At 48.2% G+C, this 18,013-nt stretch overlaps 1 protein-coding gene across 6 annotated transcripts in view; it reads left to right on the top strand.

Moving 5' to 3' along the window:
* The window catches only part of DIS3L2 (DIS3 like 3'-5' exoribonuclease 2), a 280,596-nt gene that overhangs the window by 213,281 nt on the left and 49,302 nt on the right, over window positions 1-18,013 (top strand). The window lies entirely within an intron of this gene.

Here is an 18,013-nt window from a genome sequence, read left to right on the forward strand (position 1 = left end):
GTGCGTGAGATGCAGCACAGCAGTCCCAGGCCCTTCCCTTCATCTCCCTTCCCCAGCCACTGCACTGAAACAGTGTTTGCTGAGGCAGGCAGGACCTGACTCCTGCCCACCCTCCTGGCTCCACAGGCCCAGGAGGCCTGACACTGTGAGCAGGCAGGAGGGTAGGGTCTGCTTAGGTGGCTCTGAGACCTGAGACCCTGGCCAGCCTAACCCAGTAGGCCATGTCCAGCGTTTGGTCCTGGCCTCAGTTTCCACCTCGCATCTGAGAAAGGGGTTGACCAGTATCTAATTGTGGGACTTAAAGAAAAAATATTTCTTGTTACTCCTTGTCTTCCCAAAAGAGTTATATGTTTGCAAATCCCAGATTACTAGCTCAAGAAGCACAGAACCGGGGAGACTGTGAGACGGTGGCTTTTGTAGGAAGCGATGGCCAGCAATGACACTGATTGCTCTTGAGCATCCCAGCCACGCCCTCTGGGACCTGGCCAAGTTGCCACGTCTGACGTCAGTGACTGTTAAGATCTAGGAGTTCCATCCTCATTACTTGTCAGGACATACAGAGTAGAGCCTGTGTTCCATATTGTGCAGTTTTTCCTCTCATTTATATCTTATGCAAATCCCAGGGAACTTGCTCTACTCCCCAGTCACTGTCTGGCGTGGGGACTCTGGGTGTTGGGCAGAAGGAGTGGGGCTGCAGGGTTGGCTGGCAGAGCTGTTTACCGGACCAGTGGCAGAGTGCAGCCTCACCAAGGCACTTGGTGAGCACTTCAGCCTGGAGAGGTCTCAAAGTCCTTGTTTTAAAAGCTTCTAGTTGAAGATTTCATTTCATCCTACCTTTGGTGATAAACTTGCACAAATGCTTCTCAGCAAGCACTGCAAATAGCTGCTGCCGTGGGCCTAGGAATCAGTTAGCAGCTTTCAGGTAGGGCTGATCTGTTCTGCCTGGGCTCGGGGGAGTCAGGGTATCTTCTGGAGTCCTCCTGCTGCCCCTCCCCTGGCCTGGGTCAGGCAGCCTGAGCAGGCCTCTCTGCACAAGAATGCCGGTGGGGGACAGCAGGCAGAGTAGCTCCTGAAGACAACAAATCTGGTAGGAGAGGGACTAAAGCCATGTGAGATAATAGAGCCTTTTCTTCCTTCAGTGAGATCATTCAGGGGTTGTGAACACTTTCAAATTCTCACTCACCAGTGGCTGCCTGGTGGTCAAATCCAAGGATGCTTCTCAGCTCTCTCTTCCTGACTTGGGTCCTGCATTTGGCCCTTTGAAGCTTACCACCTCCTGGTGCTCTGCTTCCTTCCATTCATCTCCAGCAAGGTCCTGCTGGTCCCCTTGCAAGAAACTGTTCCTCTTCTCACCTTTTGAGAGTGGGCATTCCTTGGGGTCTAGCCCACCCCCTTTTATCCTCTACCCACACCCACTCCCTGAATGGAGTCCTTCACATCTTGTGATTTTACCTACTAACTGGATGTTGATGATGCCAAACTGTGTCTCTCCACCCCCCCCCTCCCTCCCCAGGCTCCAGACAAGCCTCTGCACCTGCCTCCTTGAATGGTGTGCTTGGATGCCCCATGGTCCTCTCAGCCAGGGCCCCTATTCCTTCTGCAGGACAGGGCGACCAGTGCCATGGTGTGCTGCACATGCCCTGGTACACTTCTCTGAGTATTAGGTGAACTGGTCGCGTGAGAGCATACAAAAGAAAGCTGCTGTTTCCGCGAAAACTAAATGATTTGGAAAGACTTGATGAGGATGAATCTTCAAAAATTCTGCTGTTTGGGTGTGACAGCGATAAAAGAGTAGGGCAAAACTATAAAAGTCAGCAAGAATTCTATACTTAGATTGCCTTACAAATGTCTAACTTCTTTCTTCTAAAGAAAAAAAAGCTATAAATTATATACAATGAATTACAAGTGCAGTTTTTTCAGGAAAAAAGTATGTAGAAATCCAATTAGCGTACTCTTGAAAAGATTTACATTTCAGAAAATAGTTAATGTGCATTTCTGTGAGTTAAAACAAAGGTTTAGTTACACATGTATCTCTTCTGTGTGGTCCCCCTCTCTGGATAACTCCTAGAATAACTAACCAACCACCTCTTCAAGCACATCAAATGAAAGGGTTTCTGTTATAGCATTTTTGAGACCTCACCCCATCAGATTGTTATATGGCTTGATTGAATTAAACATGTGAAATACTCTAAAAACTATAAAAGACCATTAGTGATCTGAGCTCACATTGGAGGGATGGAAATCAATGGAAGAATGATCACAGGTTGACACTGATCTGTTGGCATGTCTTAGAGCAGGGACATCACACTCATTTTCACTGGGGGCCACATCAGCCTCACGGTTGCCTTCAAAGGGCCGAAATAATTTTAGGACTGTATAAATACAACTACTCCTTAACTGTTAAGGAGTTTAAATTACATTCAGCCCTTTGAAGGAAACTGTGAGGCTGATGTGGCCTCCGGTGAAAAAGAGTTTGACACCCCTGTCTTAGAAGCAGAATTATATTGTTGAAAATTCCAATAACTTTCAGTATCCACATCTCACTAGCCCTCTCACTTTATAAATTGGAAAGCTGAAGCCCCCAACAGTTAATAAGTAAGTTTAATAAGTAAGTTGCTTACATGCAAGAAGTCCAGCTAGCTAACTCTTTGTTCACTATCCCTCCATTTACACCATGCTGACTTGAGAAAACATTTCATTTAAAGTGAGAAAAGCAAGCCCTTAAAAGTCCTAATTAGGTTCCATTTAATGAAGGTTTGATAATAACAGCTTTGCATCCTCAGGGTTGATTCCTTGGTTCCCTAGGGGCGTGCGGAGCTCCGCTTTGGTGGGGGGCTTGTGTCAGTCTCCTGCAGCAGGAGCCCTGGCGCGGCCTTCACAAACCAGCTCAGTGGCGCGTCCAGCAGTACCCATGTCTGTTCTCAAGTGCCGACTGCCTGCGTGTGCCCTCACCAAGACCCATTTTTCCTTGGACTTTGGGCATAGCCTGCTGTTGAGTCGCTCTCCGATGCTGTGTTTGCCTCAGTTCATTCTGTCCACATTTTGGGTGGCAGTCTAAAAAAATGTATTCCTTTTCTGCCCTAGCCTCAATTAGAAAGGTGCTGTGAGCGGCCTTTGTAAGGGGGACACCATCCACGTCGCCCAGTGTGCCCTTGAACAAATCTGCTAATCCAGAAGCGTCACCTTTCCCAGAAGTCAGTGACCTTTGGAATGAGTGAGGTGGAGGACCCCAGCATGGCACCTGTTTGCTGGGCCAAGGACCCAGTGGTTTGGAGGTCACCATAATTTCAGAAATGCAGAACAACCTGACCCCCACCTCCCTGGGTGACTAGTGATTAGAGCAGAGCTGCCCTGAGTCTGCAGTAGTGCACCCTCAGCCCTCAGGGCTGCCTGGGCTAGTTTCAGTCCCTGGGGATCACCTGCTAGCACCCTGTCTGCTCACCCGAGGGTGCCGTCCAGTATCAGCCAGTTCTGTGGGTATTGCAGTGTGAAACAGACTGGGAAGCACTGCCTTCAAGATCACATTACCTGCTCCAGATGTCTCTTTGACCTGGACCTCGAACCCAGTGGAAAGAGATTCCAGCTCAGTGAGACAATGCTCCTTTGTTTGCTGTGCAAAATGCAGATGCAGGAGCCAGTGCGCTGGATGTGCTAGTTGGTACGGTGAGGTGAGTGACGTCAAGTCCAGGTGGTTTCTTCCCACCTCACATTTGCTACTGCCATGTGCCGTTTTATTTTATTTATTAGAGCCTATGTCACTGCTGTTTCTTAAAGGAGACTCCCATAAAGGTACTGTTTGTGCTCATAGTCAAACTAACCACAGTGGTTTATAATCATACGCAAATCTGAGGGGGGGCAGGGGTAGCTGCAGGAAGCCTCAGCCCTGTTCAGTTCTTGCTGGGTGCCTCAGGCCGCCCCACCCACCATCCTTGGGAATGTGCAGAGCTCCCTGGCCATCTGTCCTCCTGCAGCCTCCCTTCTAGGGAGGACGATGCCTTTGCCTGGCTGTGATATGACATTCTTTCTTTGCCATTGCCTTCAGAAAGGATAACAGGGGAGGGTAGCCGGGTGCCAAATAGAACTTCCAAACAAAAACATCTTTGGAACATTGGTTGTTTTCAGGAAACCTCACCTACACTTCCTGGGTCTTTCTCTCCAGCTGACCTCCCTTGGTCTGGTGACAGCACTTAGAGGCCACTCAGCGTGAGGATTCTGAAGAAATGAGCCTGACCGGGCCTCTTCTGGGGGCCCCAGCAGGTGGTCACAGGATGGGACCAGCTCCTAATGTGACTTGTTGAATTTAGAGAAAGTTGTAGTGAGGAAAATTTATTTTCATCTTCTTAGTCAAATTCATCCAAACAAAAGGGGCCTTTACTAAATTCTCAGCTGAGGCTTATATGATTTCTACCTGCAACAACTTTGAACTTCAAACTTGAGGTCATTTCTTTGAGAGGACTTGATTGTAAGGATAAACTCGTTAATTGAAATAATTTTTAAGTACCTTGGGATCCACGCTGCTGTGGAATGCTGTTATGGATGACCTTGGTGGAGCCAGCCTGTAAGTCAAGGGTCTGCAGACTTTCTCTAAAGGGCCAGATAATAAACACTTTAGGCTTTGTGGGTCCTGGGGTCTGTCTCAAGTACTCAGCTCTGCTGTTTTAGTGTGAAAGCAGCTGGACACAGACCAACCAATGCGTGTGGCTGTGTGCCAATAAAATTTTAAGGACACTGTAACTTGAAGTCCATATAATTTTCATGTCACAAAATTTATTTTTTATTTATTTAAAAGTGTAAAAACCAGTGTTAGCTCATGGGCTGTACAAAAGCAAGCAGAAGGCTGGAGTCAGCCTGTGGTCCGTGGTTTGCTGGCCCTGCCTCAGTGACACTCAGCTCCGGTACTCCGTCAGCTCCTAGCAGCTCATCCCCACTGCCCTGGGGAATCAGGCTGGGTAATGGGGAACAGATGTGCTAAGCCAGCTCTCAGGATGGTTTCATGCAATTAAGCAAATTATTCCTTTGGCTAGTACCATGCTTAGCAGGTTGGATTGGAGATCAGAAGTAGAGGAATAAATCTGTTTAGCACCAGTTCCCTCACCCTATTCACAGTCAGGTAGCTTTAATTAGCCTGAAGCAAAGAGAGCAGTGGTTCTAATTTCCCACCTCTGCCAGCAGCCACTTCACTGCCAGGTCTCCGCCCACCCAGCCCCACCCCTGGGCCCACTCTGGGGGTGTGGGCTCTGCCGTCTTTTGGGGCATACTGAAGGTGGGGATGGCTCCCGGCAAAGCACAGCTCTGCGGAAACTGTGGCATCCCTCCCCTGCACCCCTGTTCCTGTAGGTAGCAGTATGCTCTGTTGCGTCACATATTTACAAATTATAGTTAAGAATGTTTCTCTTCCTTCTCTCCAGTACAGTTGTGTTCAAGAAATGAGCATTCCAGCTCTCGGCTGTTTAGTTTTTGTATCGTGTGGTATTTGGTACAAGGTAAGGAGGATGGACGTAATCGTCCTGTTTGGCTCCTCTTTGGCTCTTACCTCCTGTGCAGAATAGCTTTCAGGCACTGTTTGGGTGGGCCTCACGTGAACGGTCATAAGGAACCCTAACTGAATGAAGACTGAGGAGAGCGAAGTCGCTCTATGTAACCTGTGCCCCACAAGAATTGTAAAGTTTCTCTTTAAGGTAGAGACCAACAGTACAGGAAGACTTCTACCAGAAATGCAGGACTTCTGTTTAAATGTTGACTGTGCATTACTTCAGCCATGGAGATAGTTCTAGAATCAGTGAGGCTTAAAGAATATTTATCACCCTATCGTATCTTTCCCAGTTACCAGTTTAATAGTAACCATATTAGCAAAATTTTCACTTAGAGTTTTCCATCTCGTTTATAAATAAGTCTACAGCCAAGACTGTGCCCCTTTGAGCCCTGAAATCCCCAGGCTTTCTAGAATGTCCTCTGGATGGGAGGGAAGCAGCTGGAGCGGGGATACAGAGAACTCAGGAGCATCGCCATCTTTCCCGTGAGGGAAACAGAGACGGACTCAGTGATCACACTTTAGTATCACATGGGATCAGGGAAGACAGTCCGTATTTATGCATCCCACGGCATGAACAAGAGACGGGCTCTAAAACTTGACCTAGTTGTATGTAAGTAACACTAATTACAGCCACTTGTGTGAGCTGACCACTATTTGTGGCTTCTTAACATGTGCATAAAAACTAACACCTGTCATTAAGTTTCAGAGGGACTCTGCTGAGCAGCTTGTTATTATAACCTCAACTCTTTGTGTACTCGCTCTTCCTTAAGGCACGTCACATAGTCACTTGCTCACAATTTTCAAAAATTAGAAGGGCTACAGGTGGTATTATTCTGGACGTTATTAGAAATACAGACGCAGACCTGATTCCAGCCCTCACTGCACAGAAATTCCTTGAGTCCCTCTTGTGTTTCAAATCCTGCTTATAGTTCTGTGAAGGAGTCTTAGGCAGTGGAAGACTTTCTACCCTAAAGTTGCTCAGTGAATTTGGAAAGAACGCTGCGTACTTACAAGAAACTCCAATAAGATAAAAGCAAGGGCCTACCCTGTCAGTTGACACAGGGCTGAAGGAATACCAAACCTGGTGGTTCTCGGTTAGATGGATAAGTGAAAGAAGGCTAGCTTGGGAGAGGAAGCCCTGCCTCACAGGTGATGAGAGGGGTACAACTGGGAGGAGAACTGAAAGGTGTGGAGTGCCCTCCCTGTTGAGATTTCAGGGATATACAGTCGTCCTCAGTATCCACAGGGGATTGGTTCCAGGAGACCCCACGAATACCAAAACCTGCAGGTATCCACGTCCCTTATGTAAAGGGGCATAGAATTATACACACAGTCAGCCTTTCGTATCCGTGGATTCCCAGCCCTGGATTGAAAATGTAGTTAGTTGAACCTGTGAATGCAAAATGCATGGATTCAGAGGGACAACTGTATTTCTCCTCTGAGTTCTGCACCCACGGAGAAATAGACACACAAATTGTACTGAGATAAAAATATTCTGGCTACTACTGATAAAGTTGAATCGGAGAAGCAGCTTGAGCAGGTTCAGTGTTTTGTACAGTGCTTTGGAACAGCCCAGGAGAAATTAATGTTATGAAAAGAAACTGATTAGAGAGATTAGAAGGAGCAGAAGGTAGCAAGAGGCTGAGAGAGAAGCATGCCCTCTTCCGGGCACTCTGGGTGCTCTTGGGATGGTCGCAGTGTGACCCCTGCTACTAGGTGCCCTCTGATGTGGCTGCTGGTGAGGACAGATAGCTGCTGCTTCTGCTCTGGGTCAGAATGGCCAGTACGGACCTTCAGCACAATGCTGGAGGCTGCTTTTTCTACAACTTCAGAAAGGAAACTGGGCCCCTGTCGCAAACTGAAGCTTTGTCGTTTGCTCTCTGTTTTTTTTCTGCCTGCCTATACCCAGGCTCATTTGTTATAGGTGGGAAAAGCCCTCCTCACACTCTACCCCACCCACCCTGCCTTCCTTAGCTTCCAGGAAGCTGGAGATCGAAACTCCACATCCTTCTGCACAGAGGTCTGCACTGGTTCGCCTGTCCACTCCCTCCTGTTCGGGGGTCCCTCGCTCTTTATTTGCACCTGTCACCCCTCTTGACCACCCTGTCACATTGCCTTGTCGTTTTCCATTTGCTCCCCTGTGTCCTTCTCTAGATTGAGTTTCTTAGGGGAAGGACAGTCTTTCCCTCTCCGAATCTCCAGTCCCCACACAGTGCTTGCCTTCGAGCAGGCATTTCAAGGTCTCTGCGTGGCTCTCTTTTTAAAGGGATGTGATGGGTGTGCTCTGGGAGGTGGACAGTAGCTCCGGAAGAGAGATGTGTTTATGTAAGAGAATTAAGTGCACATTATGAATCAGAGAGGTTTCCTCCCCTTTTGAATAAAAGGGCTGGGTGTCTGATTACTTGCCAGGGCATCCAGGGTTTAGAACAAGGTGTAATGAGGACTTTCTCAAGGTGGAACTGTCTGGACAGGTGCAAGGAGCCAGGAAGCTTCAGCAGCCTGGGGGGCTGGCAGTGCTTCTGAAGTGTCCTGAGCAGTCTGTGCTCACCACGTGGTCCTCAGACCAAGCTGTGCCCCTCAGGGAGCCTGCCAGAGGAGGCTCTCAGGGAGAAAGCACAGAGACCCCCAGGGGGCCTCCCTGGGGAAAGGTGGGCAAGGCACCCAGTTCCCACACCTGCCTCTCAAAAAAATTCCCTCTGGGGTGAGCTAAATGAGCTGCTATCCCCACCTCTATGACAGCAAGGAAATGATTTGTATACCCTGGTGGGATCCCTCGACTAGCACTCCCTCTGGGAGTTCTTATCAGGACCTGGATTTGCTTCTCATGGAGATGATTTCCGCAAGGCAGGTTCCGGGTTAGCTGCTGCTGTGAGAGGAGTGCTCGCATCACAGTTCACAGTTGGAGTTGAGAGCGTGCCGAGAAGACTCAGAAGTTAGGTCCCTCGCATTTCCAGAGGGCAGTGAAGTGAGACAGAGGGCTCTCACGCTGGCAAGGTGATGTATAAGGAGCTTCTGGGGGTCGGGCAGGGCAGTGGCTGGTGCCCCTTGTTCCTCTCCAGGTCATAAGCCTTTAGGTCAGTGGCTGTCACAGACAGAACAGATTTGGCTTTTCCAGGCCTGTCTTTCACGTAATTGTACTCATGGTTAGGAAGCACTTGGACTCTCCCCTTTCTTTTTATTTGTTTTTTTCAGGGTCAGTAATTAAAGTCCCAAAGTTGTATGTTTTAAAGAAATGAATGACACCCATTCATTTCAGCTTCTGGCAGATGTTCACCAGGATGATTTAAAGAAACTCTTAACTCCAGAATGCTTCATTTCCTGAACCGCTAGTTCTTACCTGCTCCTTGTTCTCCAGCATTTCAGGCAGGGTTCCAAAATGATCTCAGGAAAACAGACTTGGGATGAGTTTCGGCCTCTGCCTCCTCTGGCTGGGCCTTTGTTCTTCTGGCAGAGCGCACAGGCAGGGAAAACGTTGGGCTCTGCTCTTTGTATTCACGGGACACTCTGCACGTCCTTGCCCTGCCCCCATGTCACACCCCACGTCACTCACATGTGAGCCAAACAGCCACGTAAGAGACATGGAACTCTTTGACGTCAGTAAAACCTGCATCGAGGAAAGGGCACCCTTGCAGCTGATGCTGAGATTTCCGCCAAGGCTGCCACTTGGAGCAGGCCTGGTTGATTTTGATTTTGCGGTTCAGTGAGCTGGGGGCTCTGCTTCTGTTCTCTTTGCTATCTGTTCTGTTTGCTGTCTGTTCTAAACTCTGCTGCCCGCGTTCCCCAAAATGTGCTTTCACCTGTCACTCAAGAACCTACAGTCTCCAGTAAAGTTTCCATGAATATTCTGGGGCAAGATACAGGATTGCTAGGTGTTAATTTTGCCGAACAAGGACCTTTTCCTAAAAAGCCAGTTACCATCTACTATCTCCATAATTTTATAATTGAAAACATTTTAGCACCAAAAAAAAGGGAAAGATACAATTTCACAATACGGGACTGCTTTTTACTTTGTGCTTTATGGAAAACCTTTTTCTCATTTTGTTGATCTCCGACCAGCCTTTGAAAACTACTGACTCGCTCCATCAGATCCAAATGCCTCCTGGCTTTGGAGGCCTTCTGTGATGTGTCTGTGCTTGGTGTTCCCTGTCTCCCAGCCACCCCTGACCCTTCCTCCCTGTACCTTCCTCCCATGTGCTTCCCTGCCTTGAGTAGCCTGGGCTGCCACTTGCTGCCCCCAGGCTCACAGACCTCCTACCTCCGGAAGCCTGCTGCCTCTGCCCTGCTCTCTTGCTCTGGGTGCTGGATGGAGCACTCGGTAGGTTTGCATTCGCTTCATTTTGTACTTCTGTTTCTTATTCCCCTCCTTCTCCCTCCCGCCTGCATTCTTGATCACCAGCTGCGCGGAAGGCAGGGCCCTCGCTGTCCCTCCTTTCTCCCCATAAATCTACGTGCTGGCACAGAAGAGGCAGGCTGAAAGCTGTCCCCAGTTTTCCAAGTCGCCTCAGGTCAGTGGGTGCTGAGGACATTCTGCCCACCTTACAGTCTAGAACTTGAAGGCGTGGTCCTGCTATTTCTCAAGAAATTCCCCCATTTTAAAAGAATGGTAGTATTATAACAAGTTCGTGTTTTAACTTATTCCATTCCCATTTTAAAAAATTTTTAAATTATTTATTTATTTATTTTTAGAGAGGGAGGGAGGGAGAAAGAGAGGAAGAGAAACATCACTGTGTGGTTGCCTTTCGAGAGCCCCCTACTGGGGACCAAACCTGCAACCCATGCATGTGCCCATACTGGGAATCAAACCAGAGACCCCTTGGTTCTCAGGCCGGCACTCAGTCCACCAAGCCACACCAGCCAGGGCACCATTCCCATTTTAAATGACTCATGGCAGACATTTTTTAACTAAGGAGAAGTGAAGCATTTTGAAATTATTTTGTAACTTCAGAATATCCCTTTTAACCCCATGTAGTGTTTGACTACCTGCCGGTACAAAGTATACTGTGCTAGGTGCTGGTGATAAAGAGAAAATTAGAGCACGGTCCCAGCTCTCAGTGTCCCAGCCCTCAGGGCAGCGGAATGCCTCGTGGAGGAAGTGGACATACAGGGAGAGTGCTGGATGTGTTGCGTCTGGGCTGTGTGGAAGTGGCTGCTCTGGGGTTTACGTGACACTGGCTGTGTATGAAGGAGCCACCTTAAAAAGTCGATTAGGAACAAGGTCAAAATTTCTGCAAAGTAGAAATTAGCAATTTGTGGTATGAAAATGCTAGAAATTCTGAAAATGAATTAGAAATTATTTAATTACCCCTGGAATTGTGACCTCTCGTGGTCAAGGAAATCTGCCCTGTGGAGGGACATGAGTGCAGACTGGAAGGGCAACAACAGGGAGGGGATGCCAGCAGGTCTCTTATCTGCTTGTTGGTGGCCATTTTCCTAAAGATGATTCACAGGCTACAGGGTTTGAAGAACTCTTGAACAGGGAGCTGTTTCTGAGCTCTGAGAACCTGGGTTTGGCCATCAGACAGTTTGAAACTGATTTGCTACAATCAGTTTCCTTCTGTAAATAACAAGGAGCTCTCCCCTTCTATTCCATCCCCCCACTCCAGCCAAGTAGGGGGCTCAGCCCTTCCTGCAAGCTTCCGGCCAGCCAAGCTCACAGTCTTGCCTGCCTCCGTGGCTGGCCTGCAGAACCCACTTCTGGGCTCAAGCAGAGGGGAGCAGAGCGCTGTCTGTTTCTCCTTCCCCCGCCTGTGGCTGTCCAGCTTCCTGGCCTCAATGCCTGACTCCTTGTGTCCGATGACAACTTCTTGGTCCTTGTGGAGATCTGTCCTGTGTGCCCAGAGGCCTAGCTCTGAACTCCTCTTTGGCACGTGCCTCTGCTCCAGACTTTGGGAGCGTTGGGCCTGGGGTCAACTCCCCTGTTGCCACCAGCGTCAAGTCAATGAATAGTTGCAGAACGTGGACTCGCAAGCACAGACCCTGCCCCAGCCCGCCGGGCTCCCACCCTCTCTAAAGTAGCTGTGCATCTTGAACTTTTCTGTGCCTCAGTTTCCTATAATGGTGAGTACAATGAGATAACCTGTTTTGGGGTAACAGTCGATAACATGGAGATAATAAAGGACCTATGCCATAGGGTCCTTGTTAGGTAATGAGTTGTACCCATCAAACACTTAGATCAGCGCCTGACACGTAGCCAGCCCCCTACAGAAGGTACCTGAATGGCCAGGTACCAAGAGAGGACCCATCTCTGTCCTCACAGAAGAGCCACCTCTAACGGAGAATAACCCACCTAGGCATAGTACAGGGCTGGTGGCACCAGAGGAAAAAACTTTGCCTCACGTGTGATATTTCAGATGGCCTGGACAGAGGGGAGGATGTGGAATGCAGTGCAGGGGTGAGGAAGGGAGCGGCCCAGGCTGCTGAGTGCATGCAGCGAGTGCGGCAGTGAGAGCTCAGGCTGGGTCACGCCTAGAGCGTCAGGAGTTGGCACTGATTCATTCACAGGGGACACCACGCAAGATCTGTGAGCAAGGGAGGGAAGGAGAAGGGGTTTTGTGCATTATTCTCCAGGTCCCTCAAATAGGAGCTGTAAAATACTCCATTTGCATAATTATACCATGGTTTAAAGAACTCCTCCCCTAATGTTGTCGTCATAGGTTGTTTTTAGTTTTTGCTATTGCGTGTGGTATGCTATTCTGGCTGGTGTGGCTTAGTGGATTGAATGCCGGCCTGCAAACCAAAGGGTCGCCGGTTCACTTCCCAGTCAGGGCAAATGCCTGGGTTGTGGGCCAGGTCCCCAGTAGGGGGTGCGCGAGAGGCAACCACACATTAATGTTTCTCTCTCCCTTCCCCTCTCTAAAAAATGAGTAAATAAAATTTTTAAAAAAAATTTTAGAAAGAACTTAGAAATTAATAAGTAAGTCAAAATAGCCATCAGTCACCCACACTTAGCAAGAATATTTTCAGAGCTTTTGATGCAAACTGGCAGGCAATTTTCCAGAAAGGTTAGACTAATTTAGGCTTTCCCCAGTAGGGAACAATACTGCATTGTCGCTGCCTCTCACTGAAGTGAGAGTTTGGGGGTTTTATTTCATCTTTGTTAATGTGATAGGTTGGAAATGGTATTTTATTAGTGTTTTGACTTGCATTTATTTGTGGGCTCAATCAACTCTTCAGCCCCTATGACAGGGCAGATTTTATACACCATCATGTCCTACCCCCTAAACACTAGACCCACCAGCTGCATTTTTAGCCAGAATTACTTTTTTCCCTAGTAAGGTATAATTTACACACAGTAAAATTCACTCTTTTTTAGTGTACAGTTCTGCAAGCTACACATACCACAATGAAAACATAGAACAGTTCCATCCTACCATAAAATTCCTTCAGGCCCCTTAGAAGTCAGCCCTCTCCTGTAGCCTCAGCCCCCTGGCAACCACTAATCTGTTTTCTCTGCCTGTAGTTTTGCCTTTTGCAGAATGGTGTACAAATGGAGTCATAGTTGGTAGCCTTTGGAATCTAGCTTCTTCCACTTAGCTAACGTTATGCCTCTGAGGTTCATTCCTGTGCTTGTGTGCCGAGGTCGCTCCCCTTACTGAAGAGTAGCAGTCTGCGGGAGAGGCGTGCCAATTTGTTTATACGTTTTCCACCGGAAGGATACTTGGGTTGTTTCCAGTTTTCAGAGATTATGAATAATGATGCTGTAAACATTTGCCTACAGGCTTCTGCGTAACTACTAAATTTTCATTTCACTTGGTTAAATATCTAGAAGGGGAGATTGCTGGGTTGTATGCCAAGTATATATTTAACTTTATCAAAAACTGCCAAAATGTTTCCAGAGTGGCTAGACCACTCACCAGCAGTGCAGGAGAATGCTAGTTTCTTTGCATGCTTACCGGCACTTAGTATTGTCGATTGTGTGTGTGTGTGTGTTTTCGAACCATGCTAATAGGTGGGTAGTGGTATTTCATTGGAGTTTTCGTTTGAATTTCCCTAATGACTAATGACATTGAGGACCTCTTCATGTGCATATTTGCAATCTGTGTATCTTTTCTGATGAAGTGTCTGGTTGCAGCTTTTGCCTATTTTTTAATTGAGTTGTTTGGTTTCTTATTAGTGAGTATCGAGAGTTCTTTTCATATTCTGGTCATAAATCCTCTATCAGACTTGTGATTTGCAAATATTTTCCTTTGGCCTTTGGCTTGTCTTTTCATTCTCAGTTCTTCATTCTCTCTGGCTTGTCTTTTCATCCTCTTTTGAAGAGCAAAATTTTTAAACTTTGATGAAGTCCAATTTATCAAACTTTTTTTTTTTAATGTATTGTGCTTTTGGCTAAGAAATCTTAGACTAACCCAAGGTCATAAAGATTTTCTCCTGTTTTCTTCCAGAAGTTTTATAGTTTTAGGGTTTACATTTAGGTTCTCCCTTCCTTTTTAAACACTTTTTTCCTAGGCCCAGAAATTTCTTTTGGAAAACAGTTCCAATAACAGAGACAGACCCACCTGAGAAGATTGGGATAGAGTCGGTCCCGGGAGCTTTGCCAGGCATGGTGCCCTCCAGAAGCCATTTGAAAGGGGCTGTTGGCATCGCAAGCTGCCCCGGGAACGGCTTTTAACCAGATACGAGGCTGCACTGGCTTAAGACTTGGCATAAAAGTGAAGATTATCTCTCCTGAAGGAGGGTGCTGATGATAAGAGAAAAACCTCTGAACTTTCTAGATTAACCCTTCTGACCGGGTGGGGGGTGGGGAGTGGTGCCGAGCCCAGGGCTCTGCTGATTACCTGCAACACCCGTGTCAGTGACTCACCCAGTCGTGCTTTAACCTCGTAACTGAGAGGCTTTTAAAAATTACAGTCAACAAGGCAGCTTGATCGTTATGACTGCCACTGAAACTGGGTTTTCCTCGGAACAGCTGGAGTGTGATGTGGTGGGAAGAAAGCCTGAAGGGGGTGAGAGGCCAAGGATTGCTTGCCTGGGAAGGATGGGCAGCTAACGTTTGGTAGAAATCTGTGAAATGACCAACCTCAGCCAAGCTAAGTAGAGGCCTGCCATCTCCCATCCATGGGAAAGTGCGCTGCAGCAAAAATACTCAGAGGACGGTGTTGATGGTCAGCTTTGTGTTGGTCACTGCACAGCAGATAGGCCGTGGCCCTGTCTCCCAGACGCATGGCCCTCATCGTGATTCGTGCTGGGCTCTGGGGGCCGGGAGAAGACTCCGGGTTTAGGAAAGGAGAGCAGTTGACAGTGGGTTGGGAATGGCTTTTCCAAGGATGGTGCAGGCAGAGCCAAGCAGGGCTTTGAGATGTACCGGGATGGGGTGCTGTTGGTGTGGCTGCATCCTAGGAAGGGCTTGCGGGGTGACATTGGGGACTGTAATCAGAGGTGTGACCAGGGCCACCCTTGAAGGACCTTGTTTGCTTTGCACTGAAATATGAGTGTTTGAATTCAATTTGGTACCAGGAAGGATTTTACATAGGGGAGAGATGGGTGGGACTTAATGTTTAGAAAGATCTCTCTGGCAGCTCTATAGAGAATGAACTAGAACGGGTCAAGGTGAACATCAAGGAAGCCCATTGGATACCTACCATAGCAATGCAGGTGAGACCCATTAGGTCCCCAATCCAAAATCATACAACTGACAGGAAGGCCTGGGTGAGAGAGGTACTAAGGAGGTGGAATCGGAATCTAAGTGGTAGGGGTGGGGAGGCATCTGGATCCTCCTGGGTTTCTCTGACCAGGAGAGTCCCCTGCAGCCTGGGAGGAAGAACAGGCATCAGTTGAGGACCCTCTGAATTTGAGGTGCACTAGGGCCATTTGGGGCAAGAACCACGAGGTAGCCGGCCTAGGAAGTCTGGTGCACCTCTACTGCCCTGCCACCGTTTCTTCCTCTGCTCCAGTTAATACACTTTTCTGGAAGCATCAGGAACAGGTGTGCCTTCCAAAGTACAGCGAGTAGGGCTAGAAACAATAGAAAGACCAGTGCAGGAGGCTGTGGTGAGCACACTCAGACCTTGCAGAGCAACACGTGGCACACCTGGCCCCCACCACGAGCCAGGATGCCAAAGGAGTGCTTCGGGCTTGGCGTGGTCCTGGAGGAAAGTGGCCACCATCAGCTCTGGTCTTGCCGGCTGCCCTCCCACCTACCTTCCTTCCCTCTCTCTTCCCAGCTGAGCCCTTCTCACTTATTTAAAAAAAAAAAAAAAAGCAAATTCACTCCCAGTCCTTTTGAAACCCAACATGTCAGTGATAGATGAGGTGGTATTCTTTAACTTCAAAGGAGAAAAAGTGAGTGAGTGAATGTGGGCCAGGGGAGTTGAAAAGTCCAAGGGAACAGGAGACACATGGGGTGACCCTGCCATCAGGGGGAGCGGCCTCTGTCCCACCCCTGCTGGTGCCATGCAAAGGCACAGACAATGCCACTTTTAATAAATCATGAAGGGTCCTGAATACCCGTTTTTGTCCGTTTTCAATGGGCCTTGGACATACTGCTTAAGATATAGCCAGCTATTTGTGCTGGGTTCCCAGCTACTCAAAGTGCTCTCTCGACTATGTAATGGAGGCTTTGCATGTGTGATTTGGGGGGAGATTTCTTCAGATTTCCATTCCTAGTCATAGTAAAAGTGACCTCATGGGTAATGCAGGCCATTGTCGCCCTTCACACATGCAGCCTTTGAGTGATGCTGAGCTTTGTGGAGTATCCATGCAGCACCTAATTCGATCACACATCTGACCCTTGCCTCTCTTCGGCACTGGCCCCCTCTCTGTGCTCAGCGTGCTGCTGGGGCCTCCACACAACCCTGCTGTCCTCTGGGGGCCTTGATCCTGAACAGAGAGCTCTGGGCCATTTTTCCCACTTTCACAATCCCAGGCCCCCTCGTGACTCTGGCATGGGGAGTGGCTGCTTGTTCTCATGAGGGTGTGCGCATGAAGGTGCCTGTTGGAAGCGCCTTTTAAAAGTCCCCTGCTTGTTTCTGCAGGGCAATCTTGGGAAGCAAAGGGAAGAACAACCTGGGGTCACTTAAGGGCTGGCGTGGTCATTTCCTGAGCCGTCTGTGACTGTTAAGAGCCAGGTTTTCTATAAAGAGGCACAGCAGCTTCCTTGGCGTATTATTGATATTAACAAACAGCTAGAATTTATTGAGCACCTGCCTCTTGCCAAGTGCTTTCCACGTCACCACCTCATTTAGTTCTTGAGCCTCGTACCCATTTTTACAGATGAGGAGACTGAGACTGGGCTAAAGTAACCAGTCAGAAGTCACATTACCGGAAGAGGCATAGTTAGGGTAGAAACACTCCTAATTCTGTTTAAGTTTTAAATTTTTCTTGGTGGTGGTGGTTGTAAAAAATGGGTCCAGTCTAATCCTAGCATAACTTTGAAGAGCTATTTTAAAATACTATTATGATTCCATTTATATAACATTCTTGAAATGACAAAATTATACAGCTGGAGAACAGATCAGTGGTTGCCGAGAGTTCAGGATGGTGGAGGCAAGGCAGGTGGCCTGGAGGAGACCTTTGTGGTGAGGGAGCAGTTTTATATCTAGACTGCTGTGGTGGTTACTCCAACCTACACGTATGACGAAGTGACATAGGAGTAGGCCCCACTGTGCCAGTATCAGTTTCCTGGGTTTGATGTTGTATCATAGTTACGGCAGGTGTCACCTTTGGTACAAATTGGGTAAAGGGCGCACGGGAACTCTCCATACTATCTTTGTGATATCTGTAGCTCTGTAATGATCTCAAAATGAAAAATGGGTCTTTTTATTCCCTTGGGTGGGACATACACATCGCACTGGGGGAAAGGCCAGGCCTCAGTTCAGGGGCTGCTGGCTCTCAGAAAGCAGTCCCCCTCACACGGTTGTAGGTGGCCTAGGAGGGAACACCACCCAGAAGAGGGTCCAGGTGTCACCTCTGTCACATGTGACCCGAGGTTCTGCTGTCACGTGAGAAAGAACTCAGCTGAGTCAGGGCCATGGGCTCCAATTGTGGGGCTGCCGTTGTGTGCTCTGGGACGGGCTTCATGACTTTGGTGGCCCCCAGGCCCCGCACAGACAGTAGGACCGGTACCAGCACCCCCCTAGGAGGTTGCTGAGAACACATGCATGTGCTTAGCACAGGGGGTTTCTTGAGTGAGCTCAACACACTTGGACAGTTGTTGTTACCATCATCAATATTACTTTATCCGTTCCCGAGTCATACCCTGTACTCCATAGTCAGACCCGAGGACAGTGCATAGTCACTCTCATTTTTCTGGTTTTGGTCATTTATTCCTTTAAGTTATTTCTTTTTATTATATTTTTTCTATTATCATTTAGTCCCCTCTTACCCCCCTTTCGCCCCACAATCCCCACACTGTTGTCCACATCCATGAGTCCTTTTCCTTTGTGCTTAGTCCCTGCACCCCCTTACCTCCCTCCCCCTTAGCTGTCATCCTGCTCGCCATCTGTGAGCCTGTTCCTATTTTGTTTGTTGGTTCAGTTTGTT

Source organism: Desmodus rotundus, chromosome 2 (assembly GCF_022682495.2).
Source record: "Desmodus rotundus isolate HL8 chromosome 2, HLdesRot8A.1, whole genome shotgun sequence".
In the NCBI taxonomy this organism is placed as follows: domain Eukaryota; kingdom Metazoa; phylum Chordata; class Mammalia; order Chiroptera; family Phyllostomidae; genus Desmodus; species Desmodus rotundus.